Raw genomic sequence first — 24165 nt, forward strand, 5'->3', positions numbered from 1 at the left:
GTGCATTTTCTGTTTTGCAGCATCTCAGGTTTATTTTATTTTTAAAGATACTTTTATTTGTAAGTCAGTTTACTGAACTGGCTGGCACCCTTATAATAGCTTGCTCTTAAGAAGCTCCCCCCAGAATGTCCTTCACCAAACTCTTTTGCAGCCCTGCCCTCAACTAGTCATGTGGAGCATCCCTTAAAGGAGTGTTGGTACTTAAAGTACACTTCAGATTCAGATTCAGATTCAATTTAATTGTCATTGTCAGTGTACAGTACAGAGACAACGAAATGCATTAATTCCACTTGTTGCCCATTGACCAATATTATATATCTCCCAATATATACATATTGGGAGAATGTTTAATGTAAATTGACAGCTGGAGGGCAATTGCAAAGTTCCTATTTTTATGTTATAAGTTCCCAGCTTCCAAATAAAAGGAATCTTTCACTTGCATGTGTCAAGTGATGGTGCCCTTTTAAAAAAAAATATTGGTGACTGCAATTAAAGCAAAAATAACGATGAGTACCAAGGGTGCGCCAGTTTAATGTATTACACACACCAGTTGAGATAAATTAAAGATTGTTCCCATTGAGAAATATTAATAACTCTAATGAAATGTAATGTGAACCGTGTCAATCTACTTCCCCAGGATATGAGAGCACAGAACAAATCAACGCACAGTTCACAATTGACATAATAATAAAAAAAGTAAAGAAAATGACTGGTTTTTGGCAACATATTTGCTGGTTGAGCTACTCTGTGGATATAACTGAGTGCTGTTAAAGTAATAACTTTGCCCAAAAGTGTCGTAAAACAAACTGACTGCAACTTCACTGCCTTTGGCTGAAAACATTTCATAATTCTCCTGGGCCTGAGAATAGAGGAAAAAACAATAAATAATGTACAAATATTGACTGTATTTAGGGGCTACAGTGCTAATCTGAGGGTGATGAATGTGACTTAGTGTATGTTGTAATTGGTTTGGGCATTATTCCATACTCAAGTCAACAAACTAACCAGACTTTATCAATTGTAGTTTAAAAAGTGCTCTTGGCCATTCTTTCTTTAAATTCATGCAGTATTTTCCTGTAAAATCTCAGAAATATTTCCGTTGTTAAAAGCTGCAGATGGCTCGTGTTCATATTCATCAGAAAGCTGGATAGATTTTTTTTATCGATAGGTGTAAGATTATTTTTAAATCGCTGCCTAGAAGAGATCAATTTCCACTTAAACTCTCGCTATAATCTTAGCAAAGATCAGGAGAAACCACAAAGGAATCTACTAATTCACTGAAGACTTGTAGAGTGATTGGGAGGATCCATGTGGAAGATATTTGCATGCTTTTGAACAAATTTAGCAACCAAAGTCACAGTGGTCCTTTTTTATTTTATTTTATAGTATTTGGTTTTCTGTCCCTCTGCTTAGAGGCAAAAGAACCATAGAGGAGGTTTAGATAGATAGTTTAATAACGCAAGGTAACACTGCCCAAAGGGATGTTGGAAACAAATTACATTGTAATTTTCAGTTGAAGATCTGGTAAATACTTAGGGGAAAAAGCTGTTTGCTGGACTACTGGGAATTATGTTCAATAAGTAGCTCATTTCAAAGATCACAGACGCAATGAGTTGCAAGGCCCCTCTGCGCTGCACAATGCTATTAACGAATCATTTATCTTTGGCTTGGAAGTTAGTTAACAATCTGATGGGTAATTTATCAGCTTCTTTCATCCTCAAGGTAACCTGCTTTTGATTCCTACTGCACCTGCACGGGTGGCACGGTGGCACAGCGGTAGAGTGCTTGCAGCACCAGTGATCCGGCTTCGATCCCGATTACGGGTGCTGTCTGTACGGAGTTTGTACGTTCTCCCCATAATCGCGTGGGTTTTCTCCGAGATCTTCGGTTTCCTCCCACACTCCAAAGACGTACAGGTATGTAGGTTAATTGGCTTGGTATAAGTGTAAATTGTCCCTAATGTGTGTAGGATAATGTTAATGTGCGGGGATCGCTGGTCGGTAAAATAAACCTAAGCTTAATGCAACAAACACACTTCCATTTTATGGTTCTTCTGGCTAGCCAATCTGTACGTGATCTTTGGATAAATGTACTTTGAAAAGAGAGAGTGAGAGAGAGAGAGGGGAACAGAGAGAGCAAGAGAGAGAGAGGGGAGCAGAGAGAAAGAGTGAATGAGAGAGACAGGAAGCGAGTGTAAGAGAGAGCAACTGACCAGTCCGTATTGGGCTATGGAATGCTATGTGAATTTCTCTACAATTTAGTTTAAGATTTTCAGCGTTGTGATAAATGTTATCTCACTTATCAAAAATAAACGTTAATTGAATGGCATACTTGCAGCTGCTCGGGGATTAAATAGAAGTGAACATGTGTTTTGTTTAGTTCCACTCATTTCTCTGAATCAGAATGAGTGGTTTCAAGCTGCTTCTTTGAATTTGATCATTTGAAAGTTACGTTTTACCTAATTGCCCTTCCAGATCAGAGATTTACACCCGTGTATTTTAACTAATAATCTAGTTTTAAAAGCTGTTTGCCATGCAGTAACAACAATTTCAACGACAACAGAATCCCCAAATTCTATTTCGAAAATCAAGAAAATCAAGAAACTGCAGATGTTAGAAATCTGAAACAAAAATAGAAAAGCTGGAAGCACTCAATTGGGTTGGCAGCATCTGTGGAAGGAGAAACAGAATTAACATTAAACATTGCATCAGTTAACATTGGTGCTGATGATTTAGGTGGGTATTAAATAAATCATAATTCTGTTTGAGAAAATGATCAGTATTGGTAATGTGTTAGGCTCTAGATTAATGCTTGCCCATTAACCAGTAGCCCTAACAGTTGTGTTCATAAACTACATTGGCATTGTACGATAGTGCAGAATTGAACATGTTTGCTGTAATTGCCTGCAAAATAACTCTGGAATTCAGTTGTATTAAGCTGTTAGCGACAATTCTTAAGGCACGGCAATCAGCCACATAAAAATAAGGGGTTTGTTTTGAGACTTCATCAGCGTTTGATTTTGCTGGTGAGGAAACAAGAATCACAAAACACTTAAACTGGATCTTGAGATGCAGATTTTGGGTCTCTTAGTGCAAATGTAAAGCCAAGTTCGGACAAAAATAACTGGATGCAGCTCCGCATATGGTAACACATACGTGCAAAGCTTTTTCTAATTTTACATACTGCTATTGATGCCAGTGATGAAAAACATTTACACTAGCTGGAAAATTATAAGGTGTTTGCTATGTTGTTGCAAGCAGATGTGGTACTGTTGCTTTTTGGGACTGAATTGTAATTTAGCATCTTTAGCAGTTCCACCCTTCAAATAACAGAACGCTATATGGAGTATAATACTTAAAAGACTGTAAACCATTTCCCGTGAAAGAGATCCCTTTGATCCAATGGACTCAAACTTTCTTTTTTTGCTCATAGAGCGTACTTTTTTTCCATAATCAAAATTGAAACAGCTGTCTAAACAACCCCGCACACTGCTAATGATTTTAGCAGCAGCTACTAGAGCATAAATTTATTCTCCATGTCCCCTGTCTGGGTTTTTTTTGTATGGAAGTGTAATTTCACAAATATAGTTTTACAAAAAAAAAGTCCCTGGGTATAAAAAAAAAAGATGTCACCGGAGTTGAGATTAGCATTGTAGACCCTCTTTTCCTTGGAGTCGTCTACAGTGTAGACTTTCAAAGCTGACGAACACAGACCAGAAAATCTACTCACCAACCTTGCGTCAATTCATATTACATCCACTTTCTCGACAGCTATTTCGGGGGGAAATGACGGCCTCCCTGCACGCATGTGAAAGTCAAAATGCCCTATGTGTGTCGTGCAAACTATCTCACTGTTGCATTTCAGAAGCTTCCCCATAGCCCACCCACTGCTACACATCTCCAACCATGAACATGCTGATTGCCACGTAAAATAAGCATGACAGGAAAATTGCCTGGTCAAGTTTGCTTTAGGGTGATTCTGAAAACTGTGATACTATTGCGTTTGATTAAAGATTACTGGTCTGTTGGAAGTTTTTAGTTACTGGCATATTTGTGCTTATCTATGTAACATCTCATAAACTTTCATGATTGTGGCATTTTCTTTGCTCTAACTTTGCTGAGTCACACTTTAAGGGGAAACATGGCAATCATTGCTGTGGAACAAGTTGCACCTAACATAGTTTAGTTTAGTTTGGAGGTAAGTTTAGTTTAGTTTGGGTGAGACGGTGGTGCAACAGTAGAGTTGCTGCCTTACAGCACCAGAGACCACCTGAGTTCAATCCTGTCTACAAGTGCTTGTCTGGATGGAGTTTGTACGTTCTCCCCATGACTTGCATGGGTTTTCTCTGGGATGATCTATGGCTTACTCCCACAATCCAAAGATGTACAAGTTTGTAGGCTAATTGGTTTGGTATAATTGTAAATTGTTCCTAGTGTGTGTAGAATAATGTTAGTGCCCGGGGATCGATAGTCGGTTCAGTGGGCCGAAGGGCCTGTTTACACGCTGTATCTCTAAACTAGTTGGAGGAGGGTAATTTTAACTGTGATCCTTGGCCAAATATATAAATTTGCCTTGCTGCCATTTTGAAACTCCACACTCGGGTATCAATCCTGCCAGCTTTTAACCCACCAAAGCTAACAACGTACTTAATGGCATGAGAAAATCCCAGCCTGCACCCTCACATTATGGGTTAATTGCTGGTTGTTTTTCTGATCCTTGCTGCAATATCACACACTTTGGGTGCATTCCATGCAGTAAAATTTTCATTTGTTTGCTGGGAAAAATCCAAGGTTACTGAAGTACTTTTGTTTAGTGACTTCAAAACTTGAGGGCATAGCAAGTCAAGTCAAGTTTATTGTCATATGCCCAGGTACAATGAGCAACAGGTACAATGAAAATCTTACTTGAAGCAGCATCAAGGGCAGAGACTCTCAGACAAATGCACAAAAATCAAATTATACATTAATTAAAAGAAAGAAGAATGTGTAAACAAAAATAACATTAGTGTAAACAAAATTAAAAGAAAAAAAAACAAGTCCAAGCCCAAGAGATGATCTATAGTGTTCCGTTGTTGACATAGTATCACAGTTGTACAGGTTGGTTCAAGTACCTGATAGATAGCTGTCTCTAAACGTGGTGGTGGGGGACTTCAGGCTTCTGTACTTCTGCTTTGCTATTTACAGATGCTTAGCAGGGCTCGCTTTGGGTTTTACATTCTTGCTGGCTCTTATCTTCTCACTGCCACACAATAGGGTAAGCTTCTATGGTGGCAGTCAGTTATTGGGAGAATGCTGGATTATAAAGTGAGATACTAACTTACCATCAGTTGCCTTCAGGTGGGGGGCCTCCTGTTCCATGTTAATAGAGATTGGTTCTCTGGATCTGGACTCAACAATCTTGCTGCAAGCAAGCTCTCTAAGTAGTTTCCATTTGGGTATGGAAACTACTTAATCTTCTTCAGCTGACTGCTTCATGGAAGACCACATCTGAATCCTCAGCTACAACTGTCCCAGTTTATGATCCCCAACCACTGATGCTGGCAGATTCACATTGTACTCTTTTCCCTGGCACCTGTCTGCTACACCATCACATACAGATCTCACCTAAACATTGCCTTCTGTTGCACATGTGGATTCTTAAACTGGTGACCACGAATGTCAGAGCGAGTAGCAGTGTCTCTTCCAGATCCAGTAAAAGGTTAAGAGATGAGAGTTGATGTGGGAGGAATTGTGCACTGTCATGCTGGACTGAGAAGCAAAGCCTGTAAAATCTAGCTCCCCACTAGAAGGTATAGCTTAGCTTTAAGTTGTGTAGTTTAAGTCCCCTTGAAAGTTGGGCTCCTGATCCTTGCAGCCAGTGGCCAGCAATGGCACAAGGAGGTTGCACACTGAAATATTGGCGTGATCACACTCCACAATGCTGAGGTGTTGCCTGAAAATCATTCAACGGATATGGTTTAATTGGTAGTCATCATTCCCGCATGTGTTTGGGAGTTATTATTCCAGTGACATAACTACTATCTGCCATTCTCAATTCCTGAACTTAATAGTTGAGTTGATGAGTTTAGTTTATTATCACGACTACTGCGTTTAATGCGTTCCATAACTAGCATCTCATGATGGTGGACGTCAAGGCCACTGGACTGTAGTTGTTGTCAACTCATCCAAGACAGAGGTACCACTGGTCTCTGTGAACTTTGTGCAGACAAAAGTGACATATTTGCAGTTGCTGTTTGTCATATGCGCTTCCACCAAAAATGCAATTTAGATTTCCATTTTAATGGCATTTCTTTACTTTTTTTTTAGAACTTTCATTTTTCTTCCCTTGAGGTTGCTGATTCTCACTAAAGTTCCACATACATTGGCAGACCTCCCCTTGTGAAGTAGCTATGCTTCACAAGTCAACTAAAATAACAGACATTGGCACTAGAATCATAACCAGCTTCAGTCTTATTCCAACTCAGAGTTCACATGCAGACACTTTCCAATGATTCAGCCTAACTTTGTTTTTTACTGGGAATCATAGATTTTTTTCATGAAAGAACAGCACCTTATAAACCAGCTTAATAGTTGAATAGGATTGCATACACACCTCCAAGTTTAGTTTAGTTTACTTTAGTTTAGTTTAGAGAGACAGTGTGAAAACAGGCCCTTCGGCCCAACGAAACCACCACCAATGTTCTATCTTATCCCAGTATCACATCCTGCACACTAGGAATAATTTACAGAAGCCAATTAACCTACAAACCTTGTACGTCTTTGGAACGTGGGAGGAAACCCGAGCACCTGGAGAAAATCCACGCGGTCACAGAGGTAATGCACAAAAACCGTACAGACAGCACCCGTAGTGAGGATCGAACCTGGGTCTCTGGCATAATAAGACAGCAACTCTATGGCGGCGCCATTGTGCCACCCAAGTTATGTAGAGTATTGATATAATTTCACAAATTACACTATGTTATAAACTCTGGCTTTACCTTCCCAATTGATTGCCAAGCAGTAAGCTTAAGTCCAGAGCAGTTCACTGCAGGTAGGCATTCGTAATCCCACATAGGTATCTCCGTTTGTTTTTTAACTAGCATCATTTCCCACCCACCTCACGCTGAGATGCCCAGATTTCTTTTAATAGTCCAGCTGTGCTGGGTATTTCCTTTCCCTGCTATTTTTAAATATTTTTGTGAATAGCTCCATTGTGTTTCTAATAACCTCACTGCATACCATGTCTTCGCTGCATTCTACTGTGATTCTTTTTTCAAAAGAGTTATCCCCATTGTTTTGAACACCTATTTGTCACTGAATCATCTGCTTTGCATTAATTTTGTGAATGCCTATCTACCACTCATATTCCTTTTCTTTTACAATATACGTTCTCCAAAAACTAAACTTTTGGAAAGTGCCAAGCTCTTTTACCTTTTCATCCACCAAAATCTACATCCTGGACAGCACAAATGTCCAATACAATTCTGTGAAACCATATCTGGTTTCTTTATTTCAATCTTCAGCTACCCGTTAATGAATCTTCTTATATCGCAAGTTCTAGAAATCATTACGGCGTTCCCACATCAAATCTTAACAAACCTTCTACAAACATTTTTGTAGTCAAGTTCTAACTTTATGACTTCTACATTCCTGCATGCTTTACTTCATAACTAAAAGGATAAAAAATGAAAATAACTGCTTTTGAAATGTCACAACCTCCTTACTTCTCCCTGATCTAGGATTATAATTACATAACACTGCCTGTTTCAGTGCTAAGTAAATGAAAACTCTCTTTTCCAGAGGTAAAATACCACATTACAATAGAAAATTGACCAGGAGCATTCAACTTCATGTCCTGCTTGTACCAGTGACATGTTTGCAAAGCCAAACATACATCCAAAACACATCATTTTCTATTACTTGCTGGGTGAAATTCAATGACAATTTTTCAAAGATTGCCTGTTATTCGCCACTCACGAATCAGCCAGACTTTACTGCATCATTTAAAGGGCCACTCATATTCCTTCTTGAAATTTCTGCAGTTGGTGCAGGACACACCTGCAGGAGTTTGGTTGTTCATTCGTGTAATTAAATATATGCAGAATTCAAGAATTTGGATCAATGAATGGAGGAAGCACATGGTGAAGAGCACAAATAATTATATATTAAAGCAAACACAAGTAAAACACAGAAACTGCTATCAACTATCAATAAAGAAACAATGCTAAATAACTCCTACACCCCTCTGCGTATTTGAGTCTCCAGTCTGCACTGGCTGGCACTGACACACACCATGTTCCAACCTCTCTCTCCTGTTTGGTCCATATCCCTCCAAACCCGTCCTATCCATGTACCTGCCTAACATTTCTTAAACGTTGGGATAGTCCCTGCCTCAACTACCTCCTCTTAGTTATCCCTTAGGTTCTTATTAAATATTTTCCCCTTCACCTTAAACTTGTGTCCTCTGGCCCTTGATTCACCTACTCGGGGCAAGTGCATCTGCCTGATGTATTCCTCTCGTGACCTTATAAAACATTATAAGATCACCTCTCATCCTCCTGAGCTCCAAGGAATAGAGACCCAGCCTACTCAACCTCTCCCTATGGCTCAGACCCTCTAGTCCTGGCAACATCCTCGTACATCTTCTCTGTACCCTTTCCAGCTTGACAACATCTTTCCTATAACATGGTGCCCAGAAATGAACATATATTTGTCATTAAACATCCATTGAGACAAGTGATCTCTACACATGTCAACTCCATGAGCCGCTGGTCACCCATGGCTGTCGGCTGCCGGAACTTCCCCAGTTCCTCACAGCCTGCGGTCCAGGCGTCCATTTTTTCTTCCCCTTGTCCAACATGGTGCAACATAAAGCACAGCAAGGGGAAGAAATACAACTTTAGAATACATTTCTTCTTACCTTCTTACCTTCTAGGTGTCTTTCAATTTTGCCGTGGGAGCGCTTCACCCCCGCCCGTCAAGCACGCGTGCTGGTGGGGTCTTCACGTAGTCACTCACGTGACTCCGAAGTAAAATTACATTGTAGTGGAGTCATAGAGTCATACAGCACAGGAACAAGCCCGTGCCTCAGCCATCTTCATTTTTGAAGATTACAACACTCACAACAGTTGCAAGTGTGATTGTGTGGGTCCCTTTAAGTGCTGGAGCCCCGAGTGTCACAGCTGAGCAGCTAAATGGCAGCAGCTGCACAAACTCCCATTGCAGATTTTATTGGACTGGGCCAATTCACATAATGGGAACCGGTTCAGAAAAAACAAACTTGTCCTCTTGCATTTTGCATCACGAAAGAAATGCAAAAGAGCAAGCACAGCACTGTTCCAATGTTCCTATTTGGGAGCAAATTAACTTAATTACCAATGTGAATGAGGAACTGATTGGTTTGTGGGTACAATGCAATATTATTGTTCAGCTCCTTAGCTGGGACTTTATAAATGGTGAAGAGTGTACGTTTTGTGGGAGTGGGAAGGTGTTTTTGATAATCAGGCTGACAGCAGGAAATTAAATGGTGATTCCTCTCCAGTGTGATGGGAAATTAACAACAGTGTCATATTATTTACATTGCATTATGTCACGGAACAACTTAAAATTTTATGTTGGTCCACATTCTAGCTGAAGAAAAATAAATCAGGATTTCTGAAACATCCTTGGGAATTGTAAGCAGTGTCTGATGATTCCCAAAATGTGACAAATGAATAGTGGCCAGCATGACACCAGGAAATATGGAAAGTGTTGCCAGAAATCATCACAGTAGGCAGAGGGATACTGGAAACTTGCAGCTCGTGCAGCCCCATGTTCCAAGTTGTACTGATTCACAACCTATTCTTTGGGAAATTCACTCCTTTTACTTCTAGTAGTTTATCTGCCACATTTTGCAGAGATAAAATTCAATGAGGATAAGAAGTTAAGGTCGCTAGTTTACTGATGTTAGTAATTTGACAGAATATTTTGGAGTTGTTCAGTGTATGTGCATATATGTGAATTAGTTACAAAATTTGCATCTTAGCAGTGTCAACGCAGATTTTAAAAGGGCAAGTATAGAAAAGAAACAAAACGTAACCAAGTTAATTTATGATCTAAATTTTAGTGCATGTGTTTGCTATTTGTCACTCCTTGGCAATGAAGAAAACAAATCTTTTATAATAAAGATTGCTTTTTTTACATCTGGTCAAATAAATTCAAGTCCAGGGACACTCAGTGAGTCAAATAGTGCAGTAATTTATTAGTTTTGATATCATGTATCAGACATTTTTTATATTACAACAGTATTGATTATAGTATGACTGTTCAAAAAGTTTATTTCAATTTAGCAGCTTCAGTATTTTATTACCTAGGTGTTTGTAGATGACCTTGTAAGGAATATACCCTGGAGTATTTCGTAATGGATTATTGTAGATGTAAGACTTGTAAATTTATCAGCCTGAATCTTACTGTAAGTATTATAAAAATCATTAACCATTAAATATTTGTGGTGCTTGTAAATGACATCAAAAATGACCTATAACTGTGATAACTTAACCATTCAATGCTAGCACATTTCATATATTAAATCATTAACCAAGCTAACTCATCTGTGGTTTATGATATTTTCCCCACAATTAAAGTAGCCATCTAACCAACAATATTTTATGAATTGATAAGGGGACTGAGATCACAAAAGTGGAATTGGCAATTAATTTCAGTGAAGAGTACTTAATTATTTTTCTCATACGATAATGGAGAAAATTGTGCGGTACGGTGACACAGGGGTAGAGTTGCTGCCTTATAGTGCCAGAGACCCGAGTTCGATCCTGACTACAGGTGCTTGTCTGTACAGAGTTTGTACATTCTCCCCGTGACCTGCATGGGTTTGCTCCGGGATCTCCGGTTTCCTCCCACACTCCAAAGACATACAGGATTGTAGGTTAATTGGCTTGGTATAAATGTAAATTGTCCCTGGTGTGTGTCGGATAGTGTTGGTGTCTGGGGATCACTGGTTGGCGTGAACTTGGTGAGCCGAAGGACCTATTTCCACGCTGTGTCTCAAAAATAAACTAAACTAAATTAACCTGGGGTTCAGAGGGACACAAATCATCAGAAGTAGACATTTCAAAGTGACAAGGCACTGTGATTAATGTATAGAGTGATCAAATTCAAATGCAGAGAAATAGACAAATTTTAATTGACTCGATCACTTTTGAAGTACCATGCACTTCATGTTACATAAAATGTACAATTGTATTATACATGTTACAAAATTAATGTAGAGGGGCAGAAGAAGTTGCAAAAAAGATTTATATTAATAGTTCTGGAACTGAGAGGTAATATTTATTGGAGAAAATAAAATAGATTGGGGTCTTTGCTCTGGAATAGTGAAGTCTGAAGGTTGCCCTTTAAAATTAGCAAAGGACAGACATGGATAAAATGTTTTCACTAGAGTGGGAGTCCAAATCTAGTGGTCATTAATATATAATAGTTAATAATAGATCCAATAGAGATTCCAAAAGAATTGTGAAGGTTCTTTACCAAGAAGGTGGTTAGAATATAAATAGTGGCATTGGTCCATTTAAGGTGATACATTAAAAAAACACACAAACAGAAATTTTATTGAGAGAGTTTTATTAATAGATTTAGATTAAAACTTTGGGAAGATTCATGGATGGACCAGTCGGAGTGAATGATCTCCTTCCTGCTGTATCTGGTCTCTTTTAGACTGTATCACAGTGAGTGACGTCAACGTTCACTGTGCCTAAGAATTACTCATTGTGATGCATCTCCTCTCAGACATAGAGCAACACCTTAATAACTCTAAAGATAGACATAAAATGCCAGAGTAACTCAGAAGGTAAGGCAGCATCTGGAGAAAAGGGTTAGGTGACGTTTCAGCAGTTCCTTCTTACACACCTTAATAACTCTATTTCCCTATGGCCCTTTTAGGAGTGGCATTGTTCTATGCTATAGGCTGGTTTGGACACGGGATACTCTCTACTCAGAAATGGGCTGACAGAGCTGGAACAAATTTCATTCAGTTCTCATGCTCCGAAATCATGGACTGTGGATTTGAAGTTTGAGATCACACTGCAGTACACAAGCCCATTGTTCCTTCAGTCATAGCCATCTTATTGCACACCAGTGCCAAGATTTACAGAACTGTACCAATAGAGAGTGTTGACATGAGGCCTGAGGTATCAATAGTCCATCTGAGGCACAATAAAAATATTTGACAGCTTTGATTTTTTTCACCCGATTTACTTTTTTTTTGTACAAATGTCATTATTTTGTTCATACTGAAAAATGTGGACAATATGAGGAGAAGTTTGTTAGTAATTATTTTTCGAGAGAAAATTAGTTCTACACTTCTTGAATTAGAATTTAAAGGAATCAAATATAAAAGATAAAAAAGTAAATGTTCAAAGAACTGAGTACTTTTATATTTGATTCTGATTTTTGTCACCAGCATCTGCATGAAGAAGAACACCGTCATAAGGTCACATGTTCCAGGAGTAGAATTAGGTAATCAAGTCTACTCCGCCATTCATCTGTGGCTGATCTATCTCTCCCTCCTAACCCCATTCTCCTGCCTATCATCCCAGTGCCAATGAAAACTAAGGAAGCCTGCCTTAATGACTGCCATCCAGTGGCTCAGACATCCACATCATGAAGTGCTTCAAGAGACTGGTGATCGCACACATCAACTCCAGCCTCCCAGCCAGCCTTGATGCACTTACCTTCGCAATATGCGCAAAAACAGATATCATCTCCCTGGCCCTGAACGCATCTCTAGAATAGCTAAACAAGTATGTTAGACTCTTATTTATCGATTATAGCTCTGTCTTCAACACCATAATCCCATCCAAACTCATCTCCAAGATCCTGGACCTAGAAGTCAGCTCCCCTCTCTGTCGCTGGATCTTTGACTTTCTGACCCGTAGACCATAATCAGTGATGATATGTGACAACCCTTTCTCCACAATAATTCTCAACACTGGTGTCCCTCCGAGGATGCGTTTTCAATCCCCTACTATGCTTTCTATACTCACAATTGTGTGGACAAATTTGGCTTTAACTTCATCTTAAAGTTTGCAGATGACACCACTGTGCAGGGCTGAAGCATGAACAATGACGAGATGGAGCACGGGAAGATGATAGGGAACTTAGTAACATCGTATGACTTCTCCATCAATCTCAGCAAGATGAAGGAGCTAGTTATCGGCTTCCTAGAGTGGTAGAGCACTAATCAGCATCAATGGTGCCAAAGTGGAGAGCATGTTTGGAGCATTGTATGCAGTTCTGGTTGCCTGTTATAGGAAGGATGTTACTAAGCTGGAAATGGTGCAGAAAGAGTCACTAGGTGTAATCAGGATTGGAGGGCTGGAGTTGTAAGGTGAGGCTGAACAGCTGGGACTTTTATCCCTGAGCACAAAAGACTGAATGTGACCTTATACCAAAGTATACAATGTCATAAGAGGCATAAATAATGTGAATGGTCAACTGGGCAATTGCAGCTGGTGCAAAATTGGACTTTGGGACTCACTAATCTGCATGTGGCTGTACCCAGAGATGTTTGATTCAGATGAGTAAATATTTGCCCTGAGATGCCCCTGGAGGATTTCTTGAGTGGCACAGGAGATATGTAGGTTGAAGTGACTGTAATTCAGGGAGCATTTTCCTTCATTCATGGAATATTTTTAATTAAAGGAAAATGCAAGGTTACCTGGTGGTGTCAGCCTTGGATTAGGTTACAACAGCCACTGAAGATCCAATAACTGCTCGGTAACCAACTACCCGACAAATTTGTTACCATAGTGGCCATGGTACAGCTAGACAACTTTGTGCATAATTTCCTATATCTGGTCCTATGACAGAATTCTACTCTCTTATCATAAATCAATAGTGTAAATTCAACACAATCGCTATTGATGTAAATTTAACGTTACATTTTGCAAATGACTATACCAAAATATAAATCAATAGTGAAGTTTATTCAATCACTTTTTAAAACAATCAAATTGTGTAAAGCGGGATTGGCAGTAGAACTCTATCCAGCTGACTGACGATTATTCCCATTCACATTAGCTATTAGTTTAGTTTAATTTATTGTCACGTGTATCAAGGTACAGTGAAAAGCTTTTTGTTGCGTGCTAACTAGTCAGCGGAAAGACTATACATGATTACAATCGAGCCGTCCATAGTGTACAAACACATGATAAAGGGTATGACATTTAATGCAAGATAAAGTCCTGTAATGTCCAATTGAAGATAGTCCAAGGGCAAACACTTTTTCTCACAGAGAGTTGTGAGTCTGTGGAATTTTCTGCCTCAGTGGAGACCGGTTCTCTGGATACTTTCAAGAGAGAGCTAGATAGGGCTCTTAAAGATAGCGGAGTCAGGGGATATGGGGAGAAGGCAGGAACGGGGTACTGATTGGGGATGATCAGCCATGATCACATTGTATTGCGGTGCTGGCTCGAAGGGCCGAATGGCCTACTCCTGCATCTATTGTCTATTGTCTATTGTTATGATATGGCAGGGAGGTGGAAATGGGGAATTACAACCTACAGAATATTTAATTATTAATGTTAAGTGGTACAAAAAATATTAATAGTACAGCAGGACTTATCTTGAGGCTCTGCTGACATTCTTGGTGGTCAAATTACTTCTTAAACCAATAGAGCGGCATATCACATACAATTAATTGGTGTGGAGATCTCTCTTGTTTCTATTTCAATTTAAATTTTAGTAACTACTTTGCAACACCATCAAGGCTCACTTAGCGGTTATTTTAAATAAGAGCTGTTTTAATTAATCAGAAGAAGGATCTCGACCTGAAACGTCACCCCTTCCTTCTCTCCAGAGATGCTGCCTGTCCCGCTGAGTTACTCCAGCATTTTGTGTCTACCTTTGTTTTAATTAAGAGTTCCGTTTCTATTTCAAAATCTTTAAATGACCTCCGGATATCAGCGCTAAGTATATTGACAAATTTTATTTTACTTTTAATGCAATTGGTGTTTGTTCTGAGGAGAAATGAAATGGCACTTGAAATCTTGCTAAAACTCATTAGGCTTAAGGGAAGCCTTTCAGAACCCGCTCTAAACGAGTAATTTATATTTTTCTGGCCAATGGCATATTGGACATCAGCTCACTTATAATCTTGGGGTATTCTGTGTTCCAACAATTTATAGGTACACAAAAATGCTGAAGAAACTCATCGGGTGAGGCAGCATCTATGGAGCGAAGGAATAGGTGACGTTTCAGGTCGAGACCCTTCTTCAGACTGATGTGGGGGCGGGAAGAAGAAAGGAAGAGGCGGAGACAGTGGGCTGTGGGAGAGCTGGGAAGGGAAGGGGAAGGAGGGAGAAAGTAAGGACTACCTGAAATTGGAGAAGTCAATGTTCATACCGCTAAGCTCCATGGATGCTGTCTCACCCGCTGAGTTTCTCCAGCATTTTTGTCAACCTTCGATTTTATATGCAAGAATATTGTAACTTAAATTGCTACCATGTTTTCTGTTTGATGTTGATCCCCAGTCGATGTGTATACATGTCCAAGATGTGCATGTATTCCCAAGATGGATCTTTTCATGTTTGCCATGGTGATGTTATTCATCAAAATGTACAGAGAAGCCACAATCTTCCATCTAACTTGTGGCCTCTGCACCATCAACTGAGATGAACCAGCATCTGCAGTTCCATGTTGTTGCACTCTAAGGCCAGTATGTTGACAATGCACACATTTCTGCAAGTGGGCATTGTCCTTTTTGTTCATGGCAGAGGGGTGTCAGTGGTGGAGAGAATTACTGTTTACACATTATTCACTTGTAATGGTAAGTGACCTCGCTTTAATAAATAACTCATTTTGTTGGATGAAGAATTCCTGATTTTAAAAGAGCAGTTTTAAAAGAATCTTTTTATCCATGCATTATTGTTATTTTTCCCTTTGGCTCCTACATTTATGTGTCCCTTCAAAACAGATGTTTTTTCTCTCCTAAGAATAAAGAAATCTATACAGTTGAGCACTGTTCAGCATTGACGTAGAAGTTTGGCTATCTTTCCTTCATTGGCATAGCCATTCCTTTCATGTACCATCAGAGTAAGTTGGTTGCAAGTTCATTTTTCATTCCCGTTTTTGCAGATTCTAAAAGGGCTGGGAATGTAGTTATTTGCAGAGTTACACCAGCAGTCAGAGATGGATAGAATGCAAAGATAAGAAGTGTTTAGAGGGATATGGGCCAATGCAGAGGAAATGGATTAGCTTAGATGGGGTACCTTGATCAGTGTGAATGAATTTGGTCAAATGGCCAGTTTCCATGCTGCCCAATTCTATGACTTTATGGATTCTAAGTGTACATTTGTTATAAAACTGGGAAACCAAGAAAAGCCAGGCACTGCTTCCTGTCATTTTATGGATCTTTGATAAATGACAAACGTTTCCTTGCCCTTTGTGAAGAAAATAAACTGTATATAAAAGCTGTATACAGAAATAAGGAAACTTACCATGTCTTTCATGACATTCCAAAGTGTTTTACACATAAAGGAGTTGGTATTTTTTCCAAGTTTAATCACTTCATTTCAGTTCTAAGGAGAGGCTGAGTAGGAAGGGGTTGTTTTCTATCCGACAGAGGAGACTGAGGGAAACACTTCGGAGGTCCTCAAAGTTATGAAGGACATGGATAAGATGAATTGTAATAACCTCTTCTCCACTGCACAGGTGTCTAAAACCACGACACTTAGCTTTAAGATAAGAGGAAGTTTAAAAGGATTTTAAGGATTTTTTTTTACCCAGGAATTAGTTGGAATCCTGTATACATCACCTGAAAGGGGTATTGGAGGCAAGGTGTCTCACAACAAATAACAAGTACCTGCATCAGTACTTAAATTGGCAAATGAGAACTTAACATGAGAACTTAAAGCACAGAAGGCTTTTTTCCAAGTGCTGAAAAACTGAATTAATATAAATGGGTACTCAATGATAGGTATGAACTTGGTGGGCCAAAAGGGCATAGGTTTATGTCATTGGAGCAGAATTAGGTCATTTGGGCCATCAAATCTGCTCCATCATTCAATCATGGATGATCTATCTTTCCCTCTCAAACCCATTCTCCTGCCTTCTCCCCACAACCCTTGACACCCTTACTAATCAAGCCTTAAAATGTTAAATTACTTGGTTTCCACAACCATCTGTGGCAATTAATTCAACAGATTCACCACCCTTTGACTAAAGAAACTCCTCCTCATCTGCATTTTAAAGGTACATCCTTTTATTCTGAGGCTATGCCCTCTGGTCCTGGACTCTCCCTCAAGTGGAAGAATATGTTTCAGTGCTGTATGAATCAATGACTCCAATAGACAATAGGTGCAGGAGTAGGCCATTCGGCCCTTCGAGCCAGCACCGCCATTCACTGTGATTATGGCTAATCATCCACAATCAATACCCCATTCCTGCCTTCTTCCCATATCCCTTGACTATGCCATCTTTAAGAGTTCTATCTAACTCTCTCTTGAAAACATCCAGAGAATCGGCCTCCATTGCCTTCTGAGGCAGAGAATTCCACAGATTCACAACTCTCTGGGTGAAAAAGATTTTCCTCATGCCCGTTCTAAATGGTCTACCCGTTATTCTTAAACTGTGGCGCCTGGTTCTGGACTCCCCCAACATCAGGAACATGTTTCCTGCCTCCGGCGTGTCCAAACCCTTAATAATCTTATATGTTTCAATAAGATTCCCTCTCATCCTTCTAAATTCCAGTGTATACAAGCCCAGTCGTTCCATTCTTTCAACATATGACTGCCCCGCCATCCTGGGAATTAACCTCGTAATCTTGTGCTGCACTCCCTCAATAGCAAGAATGTCATTCCTCAAATTTGGAGACCAAAACTGCACACAATACTCTAAGTGTGGTCTTACCAGGGCCCTGTACAACTGCAGAAGGACCTCTTTGCTCCTGTATTCAACTCCTCTTGTTATGAAGGCCAACATGCCATTCGCTTTCTTCACTGCCTGCTGCACCTGCATGGTTACTTTCAGTGAATGGTGTACAAGGACACTCAGATCTCATTGTACTTACTCGTCTCCTAACCTGGCACCATTCAGATAATAATCTGCCTTCCAGTTCATAATGTGAGCTCATTTCAAGACACTGTTGACATGGCTAGTAGTCTACCTACACTATGAAACGGAGCAACATGCCATGAGCATTTAATTGACATATAAAAACCTAGGTTTGCGTGTTGCTGGTGCAAAAGTTCTCCATAGTCCAGATGATCCTGACGTTATCATTCTTGGGGTCAATGACTGGCAGCTTTTGAGATGTTACAATTATTATTTCCCGACCGTGAACCTGTCCGTCAGTTGAAAGTGGTATTATCTCTTATGGTCTTCTCAATATTATGTGATGACATACCTGTCTCCTGCCACATTCTTCAGATGGACAGAGCGGTTGCCATCTGCTTAGATCACTGCCTTTCCAGCTACGTTTCCCGACCATGAAGATTGAAGAGACAGAAGGAAATGTTTCTGAGAAACATAGAAAATAGGTGCAGGAGTAGGCCATTCGGCCCTTCGAGCCTGCACCGTCAGCAGAAATCAGCAGAATTTCAACCAGTTTTTTTCCTGGACAACATTGTACATTGATTTCCATGAAAGAGGACTTCAGGTCCCCTGTTCTGAAATTTCCAATCAGCACATCTGTACGGTTTATTTTTATAGGAGTTAAGAAGCTTACTTTGTGATGAATACAGTTTTAAACTGTGATCACTAGAGCTGAGTCATGATTCAGTGGCTTAAGCACCTAAACTGTGATGTTTCAGTTGCCCCTGAGAGAAAGAAACTTGCTCTTGCTTTTAATCTTTTAGTTTAGTTTAGAGATACAGGGCGGAAACAGGCCCTTCCGCCCACTGGGTCCGCGCAGCCCAGCGATCCCCGCACATAAACACTATCCTACGCCCACTAGGGACATTTTTTTTTACATTTACCAAGCCCATTAACCTACAAACCTGTACGTCTTTGGAGTATGGGAGGAAACCGAAGATCTTGAAAAAAATCCACGCGGGTCACGGGGAGAACGCACAAACTCCGTTCAGACAGCACCAGCACTCGGGATCGAACCTGTATCTCCGGCACTGCATTCGTTGTAAGGCAGCAACTCTACCGCTGCGCCACCGTGATCGCCCTACTATTTGTAGCTTGCACAAATTATGTATCTTTAAAGGTCTTAATAGATACTATTCTGAAAATCACCATGCAATGTCAAAGTGAATCACAGCGATACACATTTGTTGCAAAATCATTTCATAGTAGTCCCTTCAAACTAAACAATGTTATTGTCCTGTTGGAGTATACACAACTACAACCATTCACTTCAGTGATATTTAGAAATACCATGCACTTTTGCAGCTATGTTTTAATATATATAATACATTAATGAAATAAAACATCCCTAAGTTTTTTTACCAGAGTCCATGCCAAACAGAAATCCATAGTGATATGTATGGAATTTATGTGTGTAAATATATATTTATGCACATGTGTGTGTGTGTGTATGTGTGTGGAACAGTCAAATTGATAGAAGAGATACAAAATGCTGATTTAACCACTATTGGAAGGTGTTTATTCAACTCCACTTAAATTTGCTGATATGGTTTTCGCCATTGGCCTTTTTAGCGGTCCATTCCAGACATTTACCACTCCCTGTGTAAAGTATTTGGCAGGGATTTTCTGTGTCCATGCTTGCCAGTCTGCAACTTAATACCTGTTAAAATGAAGAGATTGAAATTCATAGGCTGATGAGTGCAATGACAGGAAACCTGCCTGTTGAGTCGAGCTGCTTTTTCACACTTTAATCTTCTGCTTGTAGACCTCATGTTAATATTATTCTTTATCAATGATGGAAGTCAAAGGCAAGAGCAGGATTTCTCAGCTTTCATTTCCTCTAGCTTCCAATTTCCACAGGCACCTGTGGTTGGTGAACTGCCAACAGACAATAGACAATAGGTGCAGGAGTAAGCCATTCGGTCCTTCGAGCCAGCACCGCCATTCAATGTGATCATGGCTGATCATCCACAATCAGTTCCTGCCTTCTCCCCATATCCCCCGACTCCGCTATTTTTAAGAGCCCTATCTAGCTCTGTCTTGAAAGTATCCAGAGAACCTGCCTCCACCGCCCTCTGAGGCAGAGAATTCCACAGACTCACCACTCTCTGTGAGAAAAAGTGTTTCCTCGTCTCCGTTCTAAATGGCTTACTCCTTATTCTTAAACTGTAGCCCCTGGTTCTGGTCTCCCCCAACATTGGGAAAATGTTTCCTGCCTCTAGCGTGCCAAGCTCTGAACAATTTTATATGTTTCAATAAGATCCCTTCTCATCCTTCTAAACTCCAGAGTGTACAAGCCCAGCTGCTCCATTCTCTCAGCATATGACAGTTCCGCCATCCCGGGAATTAACCTTGTAAACCTACGCTGCACTCCCTCAATAGCAAGAATGTCTTTCATCAAATTAGGGGACCAAAACTGCACATAATACTCCATGTGTGGTCTCACTAGGACTCTGTACAACTGCAGAAGGACCTCTTTGCTGCTATATTCGATTCCTCAACTGCCCTTCTATTCCAGATATTCGCACACCTCCAGATTCAGGGACAGTTTCTTCCCAGCTGTTAGCAGGCAACTGAATCATTCTACCACAACCAGAGAGCAGCACTGACCTTCGGACTATCCTTGATCGAGCTTTGCTGGCTTTACATAGCACTGAACGTTATTGCCTTATCATGTATCTATACACTGTAAATGGCCTGATTATAATCAAGTATTGTCTTTCCGCTAACTGGTTAGCACGTAACAAAAAGCTTTTCACTGCACCTCAGTACACGTGACAATAAACTAAACTGATATTGTCTTTGGGTCCAACCAGACAAAATTGAGCAGCATAATGGAACCACGCCTGTGAGTCCCTACCAGGGTAAAGCCCTGTCAGTTAGCTTTTCATGTCAGTTAGCTTTTAAAGGGGGTGGAAGATTGCAACCTTCACATGGTCCGTCCTGTTTTGACTAATGCAATCAACTCGACGTGCACAAACGGAAGATCAAATAGAACAAGTTGTCCTACAACTTTAGGCTGTGCACGCCACACGAAAGAAGAAGAAGAAGCTTTTCAAGAAAATAAATGGGAGTGGTTTGCTAGTGCTGTTTCTTTGTCTTTTCCGTACACTGTGAACAGCTTGATTGTAATCATTTATAGTCTTTCCGCTGACTGGATCGCACACAACAACAAAAAATCTTTTCTCTGTATCTCGGTACACCTGACAATAAACTAAACTAAACTAAACTAAGCATTCCAAACTATGTGTACATGAGTGGAGAACCATTTCTCATTTGGTATTGAAGTGACTTTTCTGTAATTATCAGTGCACACTTGAGATAAAGAGTAAAAGTTAACAATCTCCAGCACCTCACCTTTCACTGTTGGGATAGTGTCTCCATTTGTACATAACCCTGTGATGCCTTTTTTTAAACCTTGAATATTTTAATAAGATCAATCCAAGGCTTCGGCTTTTCCTCCTTAAGATAAAATGTAACCCTGTTCTCCATATTAATGACCCCCTTAAAAATATTCATCTCAATTAGTCTGGTATGAGTTATCTTTTCACAATGAAATGCTTACTTTCTTTGATCAGCTGATAATGAATTCTCTGAGTTACAGTTACCAATGAGGTGATGTCCAATTGGTAACACAACGTACATATCCCACAATTTCTATTTGCTTTGATCCATTCTGCCCTGCTGTAATCCTCATGTTCAATTCCAGTAACTTCTGTATAATTGATGTTAAACTTAGCAGTTTTGTTACCCAGATACACCCATCCTTCCTTCCAGAGTAACATTCATAATTTTCAAACCCAAAAGCATAACTGCATATTTTACTGAATCTATGGAACTTTATAAAATTATAGGAATTGCATTTGAAATATCTTTGCATCCCTTTTAAGTCTTACCCCATTATTGTCTCTTAAAACTTTAACAGATAAACGCAAATAATTTTGTCTCTTTAACAAATTCAGGTTCATTTACCACGATGGCCTTCAGCAGCTCTGTGATAACTAGTGCAAAGTACTTCTTTAAAACCATTTCCATTTCCTTATGATAGTTACCTGTACCCTCCCTTAATTAACCACATTTTCCTTTGCCATTTAAGTTCTGTCATTATATTTCTGAAAGCTTTCAGTGCAAACTTTGATATCTCGACCAGGTTTGTTTCAGAATACATTTTTGCACCTACGAATATCTATCTGTTGTTTCATTTTCAACCTTCAGACTGCTGAATTTACACTTTTCCTTGCATTTGTGAAAGGCTTCTCCTTAAATTTGTTCTTATGTCATCTGTTAACCATGGTTTCTTAAGGGCCTTGGTCCCACTTGGCCGTCATTTACGTGACAGGCCGGTAGTGACTGACGAGCGACTGTCGCGCGCATCTTCATGTGTCCGCACAGCCGTCTGCAGTGAGTGACGTCATTTGAATACCCAGTGTATGATATTTACCCAGTTTATGACATTTATGGTGATTTTCTAAAATGTTCCAGTTTCTTGATTGGTGCTAGAAATTGGAAAAACTGCAGATGTAATGCCCCTATTCAAAAAAAGAGGTGAATGAAAAGTAGCAAGCTGCAGACCAAATTAATCTGTAGGAAGGAACTGCAGATGCTGGTTTAAATTGAAGATAGACACAAAATGCAGGAGTTACTCAGCGGGACCGGCAGCATCTCTGGAGAGAAGGAATGGATGATGTTTCAGTCTGAAGAAGGATCTCGACCCGAAACGTCACCCTGTCCCACTTGGCCGTCATTTACGCGGGTGGTGCGCGAAGATTTAGTGCAGCACGAAATCCTAGCGCGCTGCGCACAACTCCACACTCCTCCACGCCACTCCATGCGCCCGTCCCGCGCTACCCACACGCTACCAGGTTGCATAAGTGGCGCGCAAATGACGGCCAAGTGGTACAGGCCCTTTAATCACACAGTGGTGCTTTTGCCATCTTGGAGTTTGGATTCAGTTTGTTTGGTGCCAAATCCTTCTTTGAATACTTCCCACGGTTTGGCGTGGGTTTAACAGGTTTTACATCACAATCTCTCTCAAACTCTCATGCCACTGTTTGCCTTTGGTAAAAATAATTTATTTTAATCAAAGCATTTCAAAGATTTTAGGAGAAAAAATGTGACACAATCTGCACTAACTCTCCCACACAATGGCAACTTTTAAAACGATTTACTACATTAATGGAACAGCATGTATATAATTCACGTGTAGTTCAACATTACAGCTGTGATTTGTTTGATGGAATGTGTAGCTTGAGCCAATCAGGTATATTTGCACCTGGATATTTGCATTCAGATGGCTATATAATGCAAAAGTGTCAGGCAAGATGGAAATAGAGAATGGCAGTGTTTTATGGAGAATTTCTGACCAAATATTACATTGATCAGGATAATCTGAATGGTGTTCTCAGAAGCTGCAGTCCACATCCCTTAAATTACCTCATTGTGCCCCTTGAACTTTTTTTTTAACTGCACTTTCTCTGTAACCATAATGCTATAATGTTGTGTCACTATATTCAGTTGTATTTTTCTCTTTGTACTAATTGTTGTACATACATTTATTGTACTCATGTTATAGTCATACATGATGAAAGCAGGCTCTTTTAGCCCTACTCGTCCCTGCTGACCAACATTCCCCATCTAATCTGGTCCCGTTTGCCCGTATTTTTGCTATATCACTTTAATATTCCCTATCTATGTACCTGTCCAAATGTATTTTAACTATTGTTATCGTACCTGGCAAGATGGATCCCTCTGCTCTACAACACTCCCCATGTCCCTACCATTCACCATGTAAATCTTGACCTCGTTTGACAACAGAATGCAATACCTCACTTATCTGAATTAATCCCCATTAGCCATTCCATGGCCCACTTGTCCAGCTGATCAGCATTCTGCAGTATTTTGATAAGCATTTTCACTGCCTACGATACCACCCATTTTAGTGCCATTCGCAAACTTACTAATCATGCCTTGTACATTCTCATCCAAATCGTTGATATAGATGACAAACAGCAATCTGCCCAGCACTGATCCTGTGACCAACGGTCACAGGCCTCCAGTCCGAAAAGCATTTTCCACCTCCACCCTCTGCTTCCTACCACAGCCA

At 40.0% G+C, this 24165-nt stretch overlaps 1 protein-coding gene across 32 annotated transcripts in view; it reads left to right on the forward strand.

The window, feature by feature from the left end:
• eya4 (EYA transcriptional coactivator and phosphatase 4) overlaps positions 1 to 24165 on the forward strand; it is a 408000-nt gene that overhangs the window by 131043 nt on the left and 252792 nt on the right. Inside the window, exon 1 of one of the 32 annotated variants that reach the window (XM_055636010.1) lies at positions 1728 to 1916. The exons of the other annotated variants lie outside the window; for them this stretch is intronic. The gene's annotated coding sequence lies outside the window, so the exon portion shown is untranslated. Of the gene's footprint in view, positions 1 to 1727; positions 1917 to 24165 lie in introns of those variants that run through there. 32 annotated transcript variants of the gene reach the window in all.

Source organism: Leucoraja erinacea, chromosome 5, assembly GCF_028641065.1.
Source record: "Leucoraja erinacea ecotype New England chromosome 5, Leri_hhj_1, whole genome shotgun sequence".
NCBI lineage: Eukaryota > Metazoa > Chordata > Chondrichthyes > Rajiformes > Rajidae > Leucoraja > Leucoraja erinaceus.